At 44.9% G+C, this 19,262-nt stretch overlaps 1 long non-coding RNA gene across 2 annotated transcripts in view; it reads right to left on the bottom strand.

The window, feature by feature from the left end:
* LOC149990879 (uncharacterized) overlaps nucleotides 1-19,262 on the bottom strand; it is a 40,291-nt gene that overhangs the window by 4,161 nt on the left and 16,868 nt on the right. The window contains exon 3 of one of the 2 annotated variants that reach the window (XR_016508650.1): nucleotides 12,552-12,655. The exons of the other annotated variant lie outside the window; for it this stretch is intronic. This is a non-coding gene — a long non-coding RNA (uncharacterized LOC149990879). The remainder of the gene's footprint in view (nucleotides 1-12,551; nucleotides 12,656-19,262) is intronic. 2 annotated transcript variants of the gene reach the window in all.

Below are 19,262 nucleotides of genomic sequence, written 5' to 3'. Positions count from 1 at the left end.
GACATCCCTTCAATCCCATGGTGGTCCCCATGTATCGAGAAGGTGTGCCATCTTGTACCACACAGAATTTTCTGGCCAGCCCGGGATTCCTCCTGGCATCCCGCAACCTGGCCTAACGTTTCCCTCAGTCGACTCAACTTGGGGAGTTTTCTGGGTATCTGAACCCTGCTGACTAGCCGAATTGTAACACAGGAGGTCGAATGTTGACTGCTCATTCAGATAAGCTGAAAAAAACACAATGAGGACTGCATGGAGCAGACATAGCCTTCATTACTCACATTATGGGGAACAGCAATGGCGGCAGATCAGCAAATCAGGACTGTACCTCCTTGGGTCTGAGACTTGTTTTAAGGGGTCCAGACAATGGGAACATGTGTGTTGCACAAGACTCTGAACTACATGAACTCAGTGTGTACGTACAGAGAGAAACAGTAAAGAAGCATTCACAGGGCAGAAACCACTCCCAAAAGGAGATTGCCAGGGTAGCCTTGCTCTGAGAAATCACTGAGAGATCACTGTGGGGTCAGGCGATGCGTTTATTGAGGGGAAAAAGGGAGAAGGAGGGTGGAGGGGAGAGGTAGTTCCTGGCCCATAGGAGAAATGGCATGAGGGTGAGTTTGTTTATCGACATATTCAGTAGGTCATTTACATCTCATTGCTTCCCCCCACAACATCAGGTTAATTAACACATTGGGCTAGGTCCATTACCATTTCCCTTGGGAACAGGTTCAGTCCATCAACATATCCTTTGGGAACTCTTAAGTCCATCAGAGTATCCTTTAGGAAAGGCTAAGTCCAGGGCCAGGATGATTAGCATATACCAAAAGTCCAGGTGTGCATTCTAGCTGCCTCCATGTTCTGACAGAGATAAGGAAGGAATTACAACCCATTTCCAAAGCAATACACATTCCTTCTGGCTAGAGATCCTTTGGCCAGCCTTCCATTATGGGGATTGAAGGAGCCATGTCCAGCATGACCCCACAACATGCTAGAAGTGTCAACATAAGAAATGTCCAAACCTTAAAAGAATACATCTCCACCAAACCAGTATTGCAAGAGAAGCTAAAGGGTCTGCTTTAAGAAGATGAAGAAACAGAGAGAGACAGAGAGGAACACGAGTACAAAGGGGGAAAATGACAATGAATAAGTACTGAAAGAAAGAAGGAACTTCTACCATTTGCAACAACATGATTGGAACTAGAGAGAATTATGCTTAGCAAAATAAGCCAGACAACGAAAGAAAATTACCTTATGATATCACCTGTTAAAGGAAACTAATGAACAACACAAACAAATGAGCAAAATTGAACCAGAGGTATGTAAACGAGGAATAAACTAACAGTAACAAAGGGGGAGATGGGAGGGAGAAAAGTGGTAAGAAGGAGAAGGGTCTAGTCAAAGAACATGTATAAATGATCCATGGACATGGACAGCTGGGTGGGGAATGAATGTGGGAGAAGGGAGGGACAGGGTGCAGAGAAGCAAGAGGGGGAAAAAAGTGAGACAACTGTAATGGAAAAACAAACAAACAGAAAAATTTTTAGTGGGGGGAAAAATGAAAATATAAAGAATAGAAATGCAAGTTCAGTGAATATTAGAAGGACAAGGATTTTCCTTCACACTGTATATATTTTCTCTCTATCTGATACCTCCAGAATTTGGCATTCTAAAGAAGTAAGTAATGACCTAAGTTTCTTTGCATAAAACTAATAAGACCAGTTGTTAATAACGATTTTTTTGACTAAGACTTTGACTGGAATGTCATGCCTAAAGGAGACATGCTTGGGCTTTGGTTGTTACCAAAAAGCCCTGAGCAACTGGGACTGACTTTCAAAGGTAATAAAAGTCCACGAGATAAAAGGCCTGGTACCTTGGATGGATGAGCGGTCCATAGCAATCTTTCCAGGGAAGGAACGAAGGTTGTTTTCCTGAAAGATGGCTAGAAGGGACCTTAAGGCACAATGGAAAACCAGGAGGACCTGGAAAAGACAGGTGTTTACAGGCAAGGCTAAATGCCAGGTATGTGGCTCAGCTTCTGTGCCCTGAAGGGCAGACTGAAGGTCACCCTAAATGTTCCTTGCATAAGTTCCAGCAAAGCAGAACTAAAGATCATAAGTGATCATTTGCTGCTCTTGTTGTGTTTATGCAAATGAACAGGATAAATTAAAAATGAACTTAATACAGTCCTTTAATGACAAAGAGGGTAATCTTAGGGAGAAAAATCAAGATTCAAGGAAGATCACAATACCCAGTGGTAGACTATAAAGTAGTGCAGCTAACCATCTTTAAAGTTTCTTTTCATTTAAAATTTGTTTTCATTTGAAAGTTAAACTATGTCTGTGGCATTATCAAAGATGTTTAATTTACAGGCAAGAAGAATGCCAAATGCCTTGCAACTGGATGTCTTTATGATAAGACAATCCTACAGATCTATAAACTTGTGTGTGGGTTATGTTACATAAATTAACATGTGTTTTCTGTTTTCAAAGGGCTTAAGCCTACGATCTCATTACCTGAGTGATTGTCTGTACGTATAGGCCTCACTTAATCCTGTCTGCATTGCTGCCTCCTGAGACTCAATGGTTTGGCTGAACTAAGTGGCTGGGTTGGTGAAGAACGGGGTGGTCTGTGGGCTTCATTTAAAACTGGTTTCTCTTTTCTATCCTAATGGCTTGGACAGAAAGAGCCCAGAGACCTGAGAGGGGGGAAACCTAAAATATTTCCCTCAGTCCAAACTAAGTTTAATGGACAAAAGGGTTTTGGACAGGTGAGATGTACCTGGCATACCTTCCTCTAAAGAAGCCCCTCTTTTCCCTAATGTGGGACATTGAAAAATTAATACCTGTCTTTTGTCATCTAGTGGTTATGGATTGAATGATGTCCTTTAACCCTGTTGCCCCCAGAATACAACAAGGATGCCAGCCTGTTAAACCAAGCATGCCGTTGTCCAGAGACAGCCAACCAACCTGGAGTCTGCACGATCCTTCCCCTTGTGGGAAGGCCACCCTCCCCTCCACACCCCCACTCTGATTAGGGATTTCTTGATGGAAAGGTAGGTAGGACGACGACCATGTCCAGCTTGAAGCAACTAGAAAAGCGCGAGACCTTCGTACATTGTCCTTTATAAGATTGTAAAGGGTCTTAAGTCTGAGAGGGAGGGATTGTTATTTTTTATTGTTAAAATATTTAACTAATTAATTAATTATTTTTTAAAAAAAGAAGAAGAATATATGAAAGGGTGAGCCATGGGCATGGACTTGGGGAGGGGATTGTTGGGGAAGGGGGGTGCTGGGCGGAGGGGAGCAAAGGGGAAAAAATTGGAACTATTGTAACAGTATAATCAATAAAATATACTTAAATAAATAAATAAATAAATAAAATAAAGTTAAACTAAAAAAGAAAAAATGATGTTGAAGATAAACAAAAGCTCCCTCACCCTAGGAAAAAAAAAAAAGAAATGTCCAAACCTGTAAGAATTTTTATGAGTTTATTTGAGCCAAACTGACAATAATTGCCAAGAAGCAAAACGTCAATGGATTGAGGAAATGCTCCAGAAAATGGTAGTTCAGCAGCTTATTTTACACATTACAATGAAAATAAGAGGCATAAGGGAGTTAATGAAATCTATTAGTGATAGATTAGTGAGGTGGAGAAAGCAAATCAGGGAAACCTCTGAGATTGGATAGACATATACTTCTTTTACAAAGGTGGGTACAAGATAGTTAACAGTCAACTATTAACATGATAATAATCATGAGATTTGTGGCCTCTGCTCTGGTGTGGCTGTTGTGCTTGGATAGATCCGGAAAAAGGGAAGTTACCTTGACTTTCCACAGGTATGTTATTCTTGATGCAAAAAACACAATAGACAACTTCCGGCCAAGATGGAGGCCTAGACTGACACGCTCTGTCTCCCTCCACAACTAAGAAGGACTACAACTACTGCAAAACCAGGAATAACCAGAAGTTCCAGAAAATAAAGCTACATGGAAGTCCAACATATGAAGTTATAAACAAGTGGTGCTCGTCCAGACAGGTAGGAGGGGCAGAGCCGGGGTGGAGAGATCAAGCTGTGCTGGCAGCGATGAGCAGTGGGATTGCAGTAAGCACAGATGCCTATATTTAAGGGGCGGCGGGATTGAGGTAAGCACAGATGCCTGTATTTAAGGGGAGGTGAAAAGCATCTGGGGAGCACCTTTGGCTGCAGACCAAACCTGTCAGGTCATGATTCCAACGCTGGGGAAGGCAGACAGGGGCTGCCTTCAGACTGTGAGACCCAGAGGGCATGGGGGCAGAGGACGAGGTTCCTTGTCTCTCAGCGGAGAGGAAATGGCAGGAATCCATCTTAGACCCCCGCCCCCACACAAAGCACCACAGTGTGGTGAGAAGGGTCGTCCAGCAGTAATGAGTCCACTATAGCATAGGAGGTGTGACAGCCTCGCCCAAGAAGGAAAGGTAAAACGAAAACTGTCAGGATGCCAGGGATAATGATAGAGATCCCAATCATGCAGCTGACCAGAAAGCAAATACATGAATTAATGGACAGATAGATAGATAATCTTCCTGAGGCTCAGTTCAGAGCAATAGTTATAAGACAGCTTACAGAAATAACAGCGGGACTTAATCAAGACGGGGAAGGAATGAAGGCTAGTCCTGCTGAAAGGAACAAAAACACATGCTAAACAAGTGGTAAGGAAAGGAAAACCAGGGATCAAATCAACAAACTGGAACATAGGGGAGGAACAAACAGTCAACCAGTGCAGAAAGAAGAAACAAGAAGTGAGGGAAATGAGGAGAGGCTCAGAAACCTCTGGGACAGCTATAAGCGAACATCCAAATTTTAGGGTTGCTAGAAGGTGAAGAAGAAGAACTAGAAATTGAAAAATTATGTGAAAAAATAATGAAGCAGAACTTCCCTAACTTGGGGAAGGAAATAACCTTACGGGTCCAGGAAGCACAGAGAGTTCCAGATAAACTGGACCCAGGGAGAACTACACCAAGACACATTATAATCAAAATGTCAGAAATTAAAGATAAAGAGAGACTCTTAAAAGCAACAAGAGAGAAGAGAATTATGTACAAAGGGGTCACAATTAGACTATCAGTTGATTTCCCAAAGGAGACTCTGCAGGCAAGATGGGACTGGCAAGAAGCATTCAAAGTAATGAAAACAAAAAACCTACAGCCATGATTACTCTATCCAGCGAAGGTGTCATTCATAATAGAAGGGCAGAGAAAGTGCTTCCAGGACAAAGTAAAACTGAAGGAGTTCATTAGATCCAAACCACTGTTGTATGAGATGTTAAAGGGACTTATTTAGGAGAAAAGATCAAAACTATGAACATTAAAAAGAAAACTGTATCACAACCAACAACAGAAGCTAAGGAATTGAAACAAAGGCAAATTAAGTAGGCAATGAGAGTGGGAAAAGAATTATAGGTATGGAGAATATTTTGGGGGGAGGTCAGTGGGGAGGGGGAAGGGGGGAGAAGGAGGGAGATGGTAAGGAATTAAGAAGCATAGTAGGAGGGAGTGGAGTAGACAGGAAGAGGTTGAGAAGAACTATATGCACAACCAATGGGCATGGACTAAGGGGAGGGGGGAACTGGAGGGAGGGGGGTCACTGGGTGGAGGGGAGCAGAGGGAAAAGAAAATGGGACAACTGTAACAGCATAATCAATAAAACATATTAAAAAAAGATTAGTAGAGGTTAGTTAAATAAATAAATAAAATGAATGGGAAATAAATGTGGGGAAAAAAGACAATAGACAGGCTCAATTAAGATAAAGATTGACTTCTCAGCGAAGATTCTAGCCTAGGACAATGACTGTCCACCATGACCTGCTTTCAGTTAAAAAGTTTTTAGTTTAAAATCATCCTATGTGGTTACTTCAGGTCTCTGAGTCTGTAAGACTGCCACACAGGCCTCCCCAGAGCTTGTCAGTGTCAGAACATGGAGGCAGGTAGAATGCACACCTGAACTTTTGGTATATGCTAATCAACCTGGCCCTGGACTTAGCAGTTCCCCAAGTTATGTTGATTGACTGAAACTGTTCCCAGAGGAAATGGTAATGGACCTAGCCTGATATGTTAACTAACCTGGTGTTGGGTGGGGGGAAGCAATGAGATGTAAATGACCTACTGAATATGTTGATAAGCAAACTCATCCTCACGGAAATCTGTGGTTGACAAGTATAAAAAAGATGCCTGCAGAAGGGCAGGCGGGACTCCTATGGGCCCACAAGGAGGACCAGGAGTCCCCATTCCCCGGTCCTCATTCCCCATTCCCCTTGCTCCTATGGGCCCTTGAGTTGGTCCGGGAGCTGCCTCTACCTTCATCACCCTTCCCCCACTTTTCCCTCAAAAAACCCACTGCCTGATCACCCAGTGGTCTCCGGGTGATTTCTCAGGGCAGGGCTGCCCTGACATTTTGGTGCCGAAACCTGGGAGGGACTCTGAGAGTAGTCACCAGCAGCTTGTGGGCAGGGGAGAGGTGGGCTACGGCAGCACATCCCAGGCTTACCCCCTGACCTGCCTGTTGGAACCCTCTCGCCCTTCCTCCCGCACCTTGCTCAGAGATCTGCCCGCCTGATGACCTCTGCTTCCAGACCTTTTGCCCTGGCCTGCTCTCCATCCACACCAGACACCAACTAGTCAAGTTTCATCTCATTGGGTGAGTCTCTCGTCAGGTTGACCGTCTCGTTTCTGAGCCTACTGGGGCTCTGCTCAAAAAATCCTAGGCCTAGGTGGGTCTTCCTTGGGGCCATGCGCCTTGTTGGACTTCCACCAGCAGTTGGGGACGCCCACCCCGTTGGCAAATTCCTTTGGGGCCTCTGTGCCTCGGAGCCTTTGAGCTCAGTTGGACTTCCAGAGGCGGCTGGGGACGCCCTCTCCCTGGACTGTTCGCTCGACGACTTTGTGCCTCATAGAATCAGCGGCTTAAGTGGGGACACCCCTTAACCCTCCTGATTCATTTCATCTCAGGCTCACCCTCTGGGTTGTTACTCTCAGTGGAATATATCAGTCCCTACTAAAAAAGCTAATTTCTCTCTCCACTGTTACTTGACCTCCAAATTCTTACTCATCTCCACAAATACCTCAGACGTAACAGCAAATGGCCCCAAGTTCCATACGCAGAGGCCTTTTCTATTCTTCACAGCAGACTGTCCCTTTGCTCCTCCTGCTCCCCCCTCCAAATTATTCTCCTTCAGCTGACCTCTGCCTACCTTTCCTCTGTGTCGACAAACTCCCCTGACGCCCCCATCCTCATTTTTTACAGAAGCAGACCCCACAGACCTTGGACACCCTTACCTCCCCATATGGCCCCTCACAATCAACAGGTCCCTCCACTCCTTCACCCCAGCAAACCCTTCTCCCTCCTCCCCCTCCCATCCTGACTCCCCAGAGGAAGACAAACCATTGCTGCCCCCAGACTCCACCCCTCTCATTTTGCCTCCTCACACCTGTTCTCAGGCTGCGCTCATGCCGTCTGCCTCCCCACCATCCTCAGGCCTGTACCCTCTCTGCAAAGTGGCAGGAGCCAAGGGTATTGTCTGGGTATATGTCTCCTTTTCCTTTATGGATTTAATCCAAATTGAGCACTGTCTAGGGTCTTATACTGTAGGTCCTACCCACTTTTGTAAAGAGTGCCAATATATAACTCAGACATATTCGTTAACATATCGAGATGGCTATGTCATCCTAACCTCCTCCACCACCCTGGAGGAAAAGGATCGTATTCTGTCTGCCGCCTCTATATTTGAAGACAACCTACATGTCCGGGACCCAAATAAAAATCCAGCCAGATCTGCTGCAGTTCCAGCAGCAGATCCTCACTGGAACTATCAGTCATGGTCCCCTGACCTGGCTAAAATGTCTCATTTTCTCACATGCTTAATTGAAGGCATGCGTAGAGTTGCCTGACCTTAAGGCCAGCAATTATGACAAAATCCTAGAAATTACACAGGAGTACTCTGAGAATCCAGCCTTGTTCATGAACTGCCTTACAGACGCCGTTCTCAAGTACACCAACCTGGACCCCAACTTGGAAAAACGCAAGCTCTTATCTTAATACCCATTTTATTACACACTCCACTCCCAATATTAGAAAAAAGTTACAGAAGCTGGAGTATGGCCCCAAAACTCCCCAAAGGGACCTAATTTGGATTGCCTTTCAAGTCTTTAATAACAGAGAGGAGAAGGAAAAACAACAAAAATTAAAAAGGGACCAGCAAAAATACCTTGTTAGCTACTGCCATTAATGGTCAGGCCATGCGAGATCAGGGAAACAAAGGCTTGCCTAAGCCTCTTCCAGGACCATGCTTCAAGTGTAAGCAAACAGGTCATTGGACACGACAATGCCCCCAACTGTGGCCCCCGCTGGCTCCTTGTTCATCCTGCCAACAGAAGGGACATTGGAGGGTCGACTGTCTTCTGGCTTCTAACCAGGGGGCCAATACACCACTTCAGTCCAGTCCAGCTCAACCTGAAAGAGAACCTGAAATGTACGAAGACTTCAACATCGTCAATCTGTTGGGGCTTGCCACTGACGACTGACGGTGCCCAGGCTTGGAGTCCCCATCTCTGACCACCTCGATCGCTGAACCCAGGGTAATCATGGCAGTGGAAGGTACGCTGGTTTCCCTTCTTGTAGACACAGGGGCGACTTATTCCATCCTTATTGAATATGTGGGTGTTTTACACCCATCCCCCATTGGGGTTAACAGGGTTGGTACTAAAACCCTAACTACCAAATCTCTCACATGTACATTTGGGTCCTTAACCTCCATGCATTCTTTCTGGGTTATGCCTGAAGGCCCAGTATCCCTCTTGGGAAGAGATATCCTGGCCAAACTAGGGGCACCCTTGTCTCTTAATATAGGTGGAGGGGCTAAGGTCGACTCCATTTTCCTTTTGGCTTTAGCATAAGAAACTTCCCAGGGGGATACCCCTCATCAGCTGCACCATTGTAGTGTGAATGTTAACCCCCTTTGTTTGGGACACTGAGAATCCAGCAATAGCCAGACATCACCAGCCGGTATGGGTCACGCTCAAGCCTGGGGCTTCATTCCCCAGTTGGCCTCAGTATCCTCTCAGTGCACAAGCTATGCGGGATCTGCAGCTGGTCATTCACCACCTGCTCAAAGCTGGACTCCTCCAGCCGGCAAACTCTCCTGCCAATGCTTCCATCCTAGCTGTTAAGAAACCCAATGGGTCCTTTTGCCTAGTCCAGGATCTTTGGGCAGTCAGTGAGGTTACTATCCCAATCACTCCCATAATCCCCAAATGAAAGAAGGACATGGGAAGTGGAAAAGATAAATGGAAAAGGGTGTGAAAGTTAAAGCTTCACACTGTGTAGGAAAGTGTAAGGATGGAAATGAAGAAGGTTTGTGAAAGTTTTGAAAATAAATTGTAAGGTTTTAGCAATGAAAAGTATAAGGCATGAAGATGCAATTTTAGGAAGTACAAGAATTTTTCTTCCTGATTTTTCTTTGCATGAAACTAATAAGACTCCTGGGACCTGAGTCTCTCTCTAATCTGTTGGCATCCACCCTACATAACACCTGACTTCTTAGCACCCTCACCAAGATCCCTCATCAATGCTCAGTGTGCCAAAAGGAGACAGCTCAAGGGTGAGTTAGACTTCCACCATTCCCTACTCTCTAGGCCAGGGGACAAATTCCAGGATAAAATTGGTAAACTGATTTCACCCACATGCCACTAGTTAAGAAGGTCAAGTATCTACTAGTGTTAGTGGATACCTTTTCCAGTTGGATGGAAGCTTTTCCCACTACATCGGAAGGAGCAAACAAGGTTATTCACGATTTACTAACAGAAATTATTCCTAGGTTTGGACTGCCTGAATCCCTACAATCTGATAACAGCCCAACCTTTGTTTCTAAAAGTACTTCACAGGTCAGCACAACTTTTGGCATTAACTGGAAACTGCATGTTCCCTACCAGCCTCAGTCCTCAAGGAAGGTAGGACGGATGAATGGGTTTCTTAAAAGCCACTTAACTCAGCTTGCTTTACAGGTCCGGGAACCCCGGCCCCACCTGCTGCCTGTGGCTCTCCTCCACATTTGCGCAGCCCCTCGTGAACCCCACTTACTTAGTCAACCAATACCTGAAAAACCTCTCGGCTTATGTTTCTAAGTCCTTATCTATTGCAGGACCAGTCTTCACCAGGGTCTCCATCACCCAAGGCCAGCAAGTACCCATTTGTGTTTCTCGTACTCAACATTCAGAATTTTCTAACTCAGAAGGTCACCTGCAAGCTCTCCTGTACAACTTCACCATCAATATAACACGCCAGGAGCAACATGAAAATTCACCTAGCCTCTCATCTAAACCTAGCGTAGAAATTTACATACCCTCTCCGGTTCACCACCCCTCCCCTACTAAGACCTGCTGGGACTTCTGAGCATACCTCCTGTTCCGGGAGCCCCTCTCCCCTGCTATTCCCCCTTGGCACCTCCGATCCCGGCTCCCCTGTGAGTGCCAGCTGTCACCAGTTGTCTAATCTTACTCTCAACCTACAAGGTACTTTTAGAGCAAATTCCACAGTACCTGACCCCATCCAGGGAATAACTTGGGCAGAGACTATCTTGGTCTGGGAAAAAGAAACCCAGACAGCACCTGTAGGAGTTACCTGGAACATATATGGGGCACTCAATACAGGCACATCTCCGACAACTCTCAGACTCACCTACCATCTTCATCTTCAGGTATGCCTTTGACATTCTGGCATTTTCTTTCTGTGTGGATCACAAGCCTACCTTTGTCTGTCTACCAATTGGACAGGGACATGCACGATAGCCTTCCTAGCCTCTCCCCTACAGGTGCTGTCACCTGACTTGGAGATTCCTATTCCCCTTTCTACAGCAATAAGAGCAAAGCAAGCAAGCTCCAGTACTAATCTCCATCCTGGCAGCCCTTGACTTACTACTGGAGTCGCAATCGGAGCAGCAGGCCTGGAAATTTTTCTCAGATATCATCAGGAGCTCTCCCTAGAGCTTGAACAAAGCCTAGAGGATACAGCACTGGCTATTTCTAAACTTGAAATCAGGTCAACTCCCTAGCCAGAGTTGGTCTTCAGAATAGAAGGGCTTTAGACCTCCTTACTGCCCACAAGGTGGGTACCTGTGCATTTTGGGGGGAAAACTCTGCATTTTATGTTAACCAACCGGGAATAGTACAGGACATGGTTAAGAAGCTAATGGATCGAGCTGCCCAATTAAAGGATAAGGTGAGCAGCTCATAGGACTCATGGTTTGACTTCACTGTTCCTCTGAAGGTCATCCTTCTATCCCTCCTTGTACCTTTGCTAACACTACTTTTAGCTTTCATTCTAGTACCCTGCCTCCTGCAACTCCTTGTCAGCTACAGCTACGGTACAGACAGCTCACACTCTCATGCTCCTGTCTACTCCTCAGTACCAATTCCTGCCAGCACAAGAAACATTAGAAATACAGACACGGAGGGTAATGTACACTCTAACTATACCCATATGTCAGCAGGAAGGAGTCAGAATGACTGCGATGCCCTTTTCCCCTAAACCCTCCACCCATGACCCTGGATCTCAGCATCATTCTTTTTATTACAAACAACAGACTGGAAATGTCAGAACATGGAAGCAGCTAGAATGCACACCTGGACTTTTGGTATATGCTAATCAACCTGGCCTTGGACTTAGCTGTTCTCAAAGGATATGCTGATTGATTTAGCAGTAGCCAAAGGATATACTGATGGACTGAAACCGTTCCCAGGGGAAATGGTAATGGACCTAGCCTGATATGTTAACTAACCTGGCGTTGGGTGGGGGGAAGCAATGAGATGTAAATGACCTACTGAATATGTTGATAAGCAAACTCACCCTCATGGAAATCTGTGGTTGACAAATATAAAAAAGATGCCTGCAGAAGGGCAGGTGGGACTCCTATGGGCCCACAAGGAGGACCAGGAGTCCCCATTCCCCGGTCCTCATTCCCCATTCCCCTTGCTCTTATGGGCCCTTGCGTTGGTCCAGGAGCTGCCTCTCCCCTCCTACACCCTTCCTCCCTTTTCCCCTCAATAAACCCATTGCCTGATCCCACAGTGGTGTCTGGGTGATTTCTCAGAGCAAGGCTGCCCTGACAGTCAGATTTCGTATGTGGCTCCTTTTCTTCCCCAGAAGACACAGACAGCCCAGAACTTCAACTCAAACCCACACCAATATGGAAATTTAGAATAGCTAGGGAGGGATGAATAGAAGTATAGTGGCCAGGACACATGAAGGAACATGAGAAAGCCACACCATTTTAGCAGAGTGGAGGGTATTCATGGTGGAGGAGGGAGGAAAGGGCCCTTCCCAGGAACCTGCCCAGTCCCCTCACCCTATCTCAAATTGGATGGTGATTTAAAAAAAAAAGGACATGTGTAACCTCAGGCCCCAAGGTCACACATGGCTCTTCTAGGTGCACAAGTCCCTTCTCAGTGAGCAGGACTAGGCTGGGGGGTGTGGGGATGATTGCATTTAAGGCACAAGGTAGGAAGAAATTGAATGCACAAACCTGAGGATCTGAAGGAGTTTTTCAAGCAGGAAATCAGTGTTCCACAAAGCTGAGAGGAGACTGTGTAGCAGTGGGAGATGACAACTCACAGGAGAAGCACAGCACTGTGTGGGTAAGGAAAGAGCGGTTGGGGTTACAATGACCTAGGAGAATCACATGGAGATTGACAGGGACAGGAAGTTTGGTAGGAACTGAAGATTCCAGGGTTTCACACAGAACTCTGGGCTATGTTGTATCGTGAATAGCACAGGTTGAGGGGCTCAGGAATAAGTATTGTGGTTCTAATTATGCTAGTAGTTGCTGAGCCGCTCACAGGCACTGTAAGAAGCCAGTGCAATCTTTTATGAAAATTTTTTATTTTATTGATTTGAGAGAGAGAAAGGGAGGGATTGAGGGAGAGTGAGATAGAGAGAGAAAGAGAAAGAGAAACCGATTTGCTGTTCACCCATCCAACACACCCACTCGTATTCCTGTATGTGCCCCTACCTGGGACCAAACTCACAACCCTGGTGCATAGGGACAATGCTTCAATCAGCTGAACCACCCGGTCAGGGCAGAAGCCAGTGTAGGCTTCTCTGGGCTGCCATGCCCAGAACCTGCCTTGAAGAGCTTTTCTGTCCAGACACAGCCCCTCAGCAACTCCCTGGCTTCTTGCTGTTGCTCCATCAATGACACCACAATGTGACCTTACCACTTCCTCCTCCTTCTGCATCCCCATCTGCACTCATCTCTTGGTGGAGGGGGTAAATGCTCTGCCTCTGTGTTCTGCCATCACCCCTTCCCATCCCCAACATTCCCTGGCTGGCCTCTAAGCTGGGCTTTTGTTTCCCCTCGGGCTGATGACACTTGGAGGGGAATGGTCTGCCTGCGGTACTGGGGATGGGTCAGCACTGGGACCCGGTCGGCTGCCTCCCCAGTTCTCCCCTCAAAGTCACCACACTGAACTCTCCCCAAGCGTCTCTAGTCCTCTCTGCCTTCCCTTCGCTCGAGCCCAGGGTGACTTTTAGCCAAGATGGATGCGTAGACAGACGCGCTGCATCTCCCTCCACAAGTAAGAAGGAATACAACTACCTCAAAACTAAAAACAACCAGAAGTTCCAGAAAATCAAATTGCATGGAAGTCCAGCAAACAAAGATATATAGAAGAAATACTCATACAGACAGGAGTGACTGCTCTGCCTGGGATGCGGAGACAAACAAACACAGGCGCCTGTCAGAATGAGGAGACAGAGAAGTATGGCCCAAAAGGGGGAATGGATCAAGGTTCCAGTGGGAGAACTAAGGGACGAAGAGATAGCCAACCTAACAAATGAGAAAATAGACAACCTAACAGATGCAGAATTTAAAACACTGGTGATAAAGATGCTCACACGCTTGATTGATATGCTTGGGTATGGCAAAGGCATAAGAGAAGTGAAGGCTATGCTAAGTGAAACAAAGGAAAATCCACACAAAACCAATGGTGAAGGGAGGGAAACTGGGGTTCAAATCAATGGTTTGGAATATAAGGAAGACAAAAACAATCAACCAGTGCAGAATGGGAAACAAGAATTTAAAAAAGTGGGAAAACTTCCCAAATTTTGCAAAGGAAATGGATATACAGGTCTGGGAAGCACGGAGGGTCCCGGGCGAGCTGGACCCAGAAGGGACCACACCAGGACGCATCATGATTGAGATGCCAAAGGTGAAAGATAAAGAGAGAACCTTAAAAGCAGCAAGAGAGAGGCGGAGAGTTGCCTACAGGGGGTGCCTATAGGACTATCAGCTGATTTCTCAGAGGACACTTTGCAGGTAGGAAGGAACTGGGAAGCAGTATTCAATGTGATGAATCTTGGTTTACAACCAAGATTACTCTATTCAGCAAAGCTATCATTTGGAATGGAAGGGCAGATGAAGTGCTTCCCAGACAAGTTGAAGCTAAAGGAGTTCACCATCACCAAGCCATTATTATATGAAATGTCAAAGGGACTTACTTAAGAAAAAGATCAAAACTATGAACACTATAATGACAACAAACTCACAACTATCAACAACTGAATCTAAAAAATAAAAACAAAATCCAACTAAGCACACCAGAATAGGAACAGAATTATAGGTATGGGGATCACTTGGAGGGTTATCAGCTGGGAGAGGGGAGGAGGAGAAATGGGGAAATGGTGCAGGAACTAAGAACCATAATTGGTTGATACAAAATAGACAGGGGGAAGTTAAGAATAATATAGGAAAGGGTGAAGCCAAAGAACTTATATGCATGACCTATGGACATGAACTAAGGGGAGTGAGACTGCTGGAGGGAAGGGAGGTACTGGGCAGAGGGGAGCAAAGGGGAAAAACATTGGGACTACTGTAACAACATAATCAATAAAATATACTTAAAAATAAAATAAAAGATAAAAAACTTAAAAAAACCCATTCCCTGTTTGCCTTAAGCTTCAGCCTCCTCAAACATCAAGGCCAGAAGAAGACTAGGCAGGCCCCTTTGCATTGGACCCTTTAACTGAGAAGTAGCCAGGAACAAAGACTCAAGAAGGCTACTCCTTGCATGTCTCAGGGCATCTCTGGGATCCTGGCAGCCACCTCCACCTCTCCAGAGCCAAAGGGGATCCCTCCATAACCCCCGAGCAAGAAGCAACTCCACTCAGGCTCACATAGGATTTAACCGTTAGTTTCTCCCTTTCCCTCCCTTAATCTACCCCTTGGAGATATCCACTTCCCTAATCTAGTCCAGATTTGAATATCATTCCACTTCCTTTTCATCTTTTCTCAATTTTACTCCATAACTACGTGTTAAATATTTGCCCAAAGACATGGTTTATCATGCAATAATTTCTTTCTGGCACCAGGTAGAATAGAAAGGTAAAATAAAATTTAAAAAAATCTGTCCATACTACTAACCTCTTTTTTACTGGTGTTAGTTTGGGGTACCAGTATAAATTACTCCTTTGAAAACTTGTTCTATGATTTATCCCCAGTTTCTTCCCTCCTTACCATACTCTCTGCTGCGCAAATTTGAGAGTCTAATTATTTTTTCATCAACCTGATGTAAACTGACACATTTTAAACATTTTGTGAGGCACTGGCTTTTCCTTCACTCAAGAAATATGTAGGACTTCCGGTCAAGATGGAGACCTACACCAGCTGTTCTCAACCTGTGGGTCGCGACCCCTTTGGGGGTCGAACGACCCTTTCACAGGGGTCGCCTAAGACCATCAGAAAGCACATATATAATTACATATTGTTTTTGTGATTAATCACTATGCTTTAATTATGTTGAATTTGTAACGATGAAAATACATCCTGCATATCAGATATTTACATTACGATTCATAACAGTAGCAAAATTACAGTTATGAAGTAGCAACAAAAATAATTTTGTGGTTGGGGATCACCACAACATGAGGAACTGTATTAAAGGGTCACGGCATTAGGAAGGTTAAGAACCACTGGCCTAGACAGACACACTGCGTCTCCCTCCACAATTAAGAAGGAATACAACTACCTCAAAACTAGAGGCAACCATAAGTTCCATAAAACCGAGCTGCATGGAAGTCCAACAAACAAAGATATAAAGAAGAAATACTCATCCAGACAGGTAGGAGGGGTGAAGTGGGCGTAGTATGGTAGCGGCGGCAGTGGCACCCCGGCAGAAAGTGCAGTCACATGTTTTAAAGGGAGGGACACCTGGGGAGTGTTCCCAACACCAGACCAGACCATACAACTCATGATCCCACCACCGGGGAAAATTAAGCCTCATTGCTTCCGACTCTGTAAATCAGTGGGGGTTGGGGCGGAGGAAGGAACTGCCCGTCTCTCAGCAGAGTCCATTTGTTTAAAGGGTCTTCACAGTCCTAGAACGTCCACAGACCCACCCACTCTGGGAATGACGGCCAGGACAATAGCTAGAGAGGCACCAGTCCGATACAGAAGTGGGAGAAGTGCTTGGAAAAGGGGCAAGTGCTGAGCAAGTGGCATTGTTCCCTCTCAGACCCCTCCCCCACATACAGTGCGACAATGTGGTGAAATGGGTCTCCCTGTACTGATGAATACCTAAGGCTCTACCCCTTACAATATAACAGGAGTGAGAGCTCTACCTGAGACACAGAGGCAAACAGACACAGGAGCCTGTCAAGATGAGGAGACAGAGAAATATGGCCCCAAATGAGGAACGGATCAGGGTTCCAGTGGGAGAACTAAGTGACGAGGAGATAGCCAACTTAACAGATGAGGAGATAGTCAACCTAACAGATACAGAGTTCAAAACACTGGTGATAAAGATGCTCACAGGCCTGACAGATATGCTTAATTATGGAAAATGCATACGGGAATAAGTGAAGGCTATGCTAAATGAAATGAAGGAAAAGCCACACAAAATCAATGATGAAGAAAAGGAAACCAGGGTTCAAATCAATGATTTGGAACATTAGGAAGAAATAAACAGTCAACGAGTACAGAATGAAAAAACAAGAATGGAAAAAAACGGGAAGAGGCTTAGGAACCTCTGAGACAACTTTAAACATGCCAATGTCTGAGCCATAGGAGTGCCAGAAGAAGAGGAAGAGCAAGAGATTGAAAACTTATATGAGAAAATAATGAAAGAAAAATTTCTTGAATTTGGCAAAGGAAATAGACATACAAGTCCAGGAAGCACAGAGAGTCCCAAACAAGCTAGACCCAAAGAGGACCACACCAAGATACATCATAATTAAAATGCCAAAGGTTCAAGATAAAGAGAGAATCTTAAAAGCAGCAAGAGAAAAGCAGAGAGTTATCTACAAGGGGGTGCCTATAACACTATCAGCTGATTTCTCAAAAGAAACTTCGCAGGCAAGAAGGAACTGGCAAGAAGTATTCAAGGTGATGAAAAGCAAGGACTTACAACCAAGATTACTCTATCCAGCAAAGCTATCATTTAGAATGAAAGGGCAGATAAAGTGCTTCCCAGACACAATAAAGCTAAAGGAGCTCAACATTACCAAGCTATTACTATATGAAATGTCAAAGGGACTTACTTAAGAAAAAGAAGATCAAAACTATGAACATTAAAATGATAACAAACTCACAACTATCAACAACTGAATCTAAAAATAAAAACAAAATCCAACTAAGCACACCAGAATAGGAACAGAATCATAGGTATGGGGATCACTTGGAGGGTTATCAGGTGGGGGGGGGAAGAGGGGTAAATGGGGAAATGGTGCAGGGATTAAGAAGCATAATTGGTTGGTACAACATAGATAGGGGGAAGTTAAGAATAATACGGGAAAGGGTGAAGCCAAAGGACTTATATACACAACCCATGGACATGAACTAAGAGGAGTGGGATTCCTGGAGTGAAGAGGGGTACTGGGCAGAGGGGAGCAAGGGGGAGAAAATTTGGGATTACTGTAACAACATAATCAATAAAATATATTTTTTAAAAGAAAAAGAAGATATATGTGTTCTCCCTAATTAGAAGACATGGAAGCAATACCTGGGCAATTAGATCAGACTAATGGGGTTAGCCTAATAAAAGGCTTCATTTCCAATTACATGTTTATTTCTTCCTTTATGCTTTCATTCTCATTGGTCACTAAGCTGAAAATCACTCTTGGCAGAAGAAACTGGCTTCTGAGTGCCCTTTTGCATTCTATCTCCCTACTTTCTGAAATTCTTTTGCCTTTGTTTCCATGACACCCTTCTCTCATGTTACCCACTCCCTGATCTTTATGGTGCCCACTTCTCAGTATCTTTTGATGAATATTCTTCCTTTTTCTGATCTTCCAATAATAGTAATAAAAATAAAAACGATTACAACTGATTTATTAAGAGCTTACTGTGTGCCAGGCATCATGTACCAAGTCCTTTAAATGTATTAGTTCATTTAATCCTATCAACCCTATAAGATAAGCACATATTTCAGATGAGGGTGCATCTAGTTAGCAGGAGAGCCAGAGGTCAGCCTCCAGAGTGAGAGGCCGAAGCTTCTCACATGTCTTAGTTCTCATGTTCATAGCACTCTGTGAGGCAGGCATTATTATCCTCATATGACATATGAGGAACCTAAGGTGTGTGAGTTCATATCTGCCTTTTCCAGGTGTGCCATGTGTATGAGTGATTAGTATAGGTCTGGTTCATTTGCAGGCTCTGAAGAAATGGTAACTAGTATTACTCTGCTGGGATGCATTACTCTGCTACAGAAGGATAGGGAAAAGTTAAATGTTGTCTATGTCACATAGAAAGTGCTTACTTAGTGTTAATCTGATGATGTGATAGTCTGGCTCTAAGAGCTACATCAGGGCTGGCCCTTGACAGGAACAGGAGTGGATTCAAAAATACCTGAGAGTTGAACAATGAGGAAATGATAAGGGAACACTTATAGAATGCTGAGGTGGATTTCTCCTGGTTTTGTGTGTCCCCAGGGACTGTCTCCTTACCCCACTTATCAAAGGCACACTTATGCTTTCAGATAGTTCAGTATCAGTCAATCGTCCCCCTCCTGAACCTCTTACCTGAGAAACAATTGGGAGCCAAGGGTAAGGGGAGCTGATGTCAGAGGGACACAGAGGCTTCCAAGTGTGTGGTTGGAAAGAGGTGTGACTGAGGTCTGAGGAGTACTTTACAATCCAGGTAACTCTGAAATCCTATCACTACCAGGGAGTTCAGGGCAAGGATAACAAGGCACAGAAAGAGTGGGGCTGCCCACCTCATCCTGAAGGGATGTATGGATCCCCA

Source organism: Furipterus horrens, unplaced genomic scaffold (genome assembly GCF_987537825.1).
Source record: "Furipterus horrens unplaced genomic scaffold, mFurHor1.1.pri manual_scaffold_17, whole genome shotgun sequence".
NCBI classification, from domain to species: domain Eukaryota; kingdom Metazoa; phylum Chordata; class Mammalia; order Chiroptera; family Furipteridae; genus Furipterus; species Furipterus horrens.
Note: the sequence above shows the minus strand (reverse complement) of the source record. Positions and strands in the feature narration are given on the sequence as shown.